This window comes from Pygoscelis adeliae, unplaced genomic scaffold, assembly GCF_000699105.1.
Source record: "Pygoscelis adeliae isolate BGI_AS28 unplaced genomic scaffold, ASM69910v1 Scaffold197, whole genome shotgun sequence".
Lineage (NCBI taxonomy): Eukaryota > Metazoa > Chordata > Aves > Sphenisciformes > Spheniscidae > Pygoscelis > Pygoscelis adeliae.
In genome coordinates, this window is record NW_008825105.1 from 530,362 (window position 1) to 532,682 (window position 2,321).

Genomic DNA, 2,321 nt, shown 5'->3' on the forward strand with positions numbered 1-2,321 from the left:
GTCTTCCCCAAACAGTCTGGCTCTGGTTCTCCCCTTGGAGCCACATCGTGGGCACACGTCGCTGCAGGGAGCTTTCTTCTCTGCGGGAGCCAGGGAGGCCTTTGAGACGTACTAAGTGCCCGTAGACCAGTGTTGTATAACATCTTATATTAAGAAAGTTGGCAGGAGCCCATGGGTCCTGCTCTTTGCAGTGAGCAAGCTGCTGATGTCTGCAGAAATCTTCTTGTTTTCCTTCCCTGAAGATGGCTTTTATTCCTTTCTCCAGGAACACCCCTGTCTTGCTCAGGGAGCTGCTTTAGCAGGCTCCAGTTACAGCGGCTTCTGGCACCAGCTTGCAGTGCAGCCTCCTTTAAAGGTGTCCTGGTTTCGGCTGGGATGGATTTTCTTACCGATTCTCTCCCCCATCCCACTGAGCCGGGGGGAGTGAGCGAGCAGCTGTGTGGCGTTTAGCTGCCTGCCGGGTTAAACCACGACAAAAGGTTAATTTACAAAGCCAGGGTTGGGACAAGGTGAGGGAGGGCTGCGAACTTGTGCTAGCCATTGCCTGATCCTGCCTCTATGATCTCTGGAGGCAGAAAGAGCCAGGAAACTTTTGCACAGCACTTCCAGCCTGCGGTCTGACTAATGACGATGTTCCTTTTCTTAAGTCATTCTGGTGACACCCAGCTCGTCCTGCTGGGAAGTGGGAGCGTGTTGCTTGCTGATTGAATACTAGATACTGCTAAGGGAAGTCATAGCAAAGGATTCACTGGTACAACAAGCAGCAAAATAATCATAATGCCTGCCTAAAAATAGACTGAGGAGAGCTGAGCTCGCCTGTTCCTAGATGTGACCTTAAAGGAAGCACAGCCTGATGTGCTGCTGTGTCGCATGAAGTATTTCAGACTGATTCTCCCTCACTGCTCAGCAGTGAGCACTGAACTCAAATGTCCCCCTGCTCGGGGAGTCGTGCAGAGCCGTACCCTTTCAGCGTGCCTCTGGCTGCGGTGGAAAGGTCTCCCAGGTCAGGACCTCAGGTTAGCTGGGCGCAGGGTGGTTGGAGCAGGGGCTGCAGCGACCATGGTGGTTTCCTTAGGTGCTGCCCATCACAGCGCCTGGGAAAGGACTGTTCATTGCATGAGGAGAGTCTGGAAACTGGGTATCCTCAGGAGCCTTGTCCTCGAGCAGAGAGAGGGTTGTGGCTGTGCCTGAAATAACTGAGCAGCTTTCATTTGTGCACCTGGGAGCTGGAGAACATGGCTAGCTTGTCTTACCAAGCTGTCAGAAACGTTAAGGGGATTTTTATTGACTGGAAAACAGTTTTTTTTCCCCTTTGAGGAAAAACGGTCCCAGTTCATCCATCTCAAGCACTTACCTGCCTCCTGTGATCACGGTTTTCTCTCAAATGGTTTTTCAAGGGAGTGCAGCTTGAACATGGTATTGCAAAGGACCTGGCAAGAAACTGGAATTTGTTGGCTCGGTGGTGAAGGCAAGCAGCACAAAGGATGGAAAAACAAACAAAAATAACTGAAGTCCTTCTCCACAGGGAGTTATTAGTCATGCAGGTAGAGTGACTTGTATTTGCTGTAAGGTGTTGGCCGATACTGTTCCTTGTCCTAGAAGGAAATACGTGTCCTGTTGGCTAGTTAGCCTGATGGTCAGACACTGTCAAGGAGAGCGCTGCGAGAGATGGAGCCCATTGCAGGTAACATTTGCAGGAAGAAAGCTGCGAGAGCTGTGACTGTTAACATGTTCAGCGCAGCAGCCAGCTGTTGAGAGTGCGATTCCAGCCGTGCTCAGTGTCCTTTAAGGAATATGGCAGTCAGGCAATGTGGGAAGCGAGAGTTATTTTGGACACAGGGCCTTCTTGCAAAACATTCATGAAAATAAAGAATCGGGCAATGAGGTTTGTGTAGCTTGCAGGGTTTTTTTAAATGCAGTTGTGAGGTTTTTTGGGGGTGGTTTTGTGTTTTCATGGAAGCCAGCTGCTCTCCTTTAAGACTGCTTACCCTGCAATTACCCTTCGTTTTTTCCTAAATAACCATGGCTGCCTATTCTGCCTCGTGCCCAAGGGAGCTGACTTGACTGTAGAGCCAGAGTAGTTATTAAATACCTGAGTAATGTAGGTGCCAGGTGAGGGCACGCATCTCCTCGGAGAGGTAGGGGGGAACGGAGACCACGGTGGGCTGCGTTTTGGAGCTGGCAGGATCAGGGAGCAGCAATGCCTTGCTCCAAAATGTATTTGTAAGACACACATGTAGGGAATGGCTCTCAGCTGAGACTGACCGAACTTCAATACTCGATTCTGCCAAAAACTGCAAGTATTGGGCAAAGTCTCTTCA

The 2,321-nt window shown here is 50.2% G+C and overlaps 1 protein-coding gene across 3 annotated transcripts in view; it reads left to right on the plus strand.

Annotated features, from left to right (window-relative positions):
* Window positions 1–2,321, plus strand: part of SLC41A1 (solute carrier family 41 (magnesium transporter), member 1) — a 20,959-nt gene that overhangs the window by 4,397 nt on the left and 14,241 nt on the right. The window lies entirely within an intron of this gene.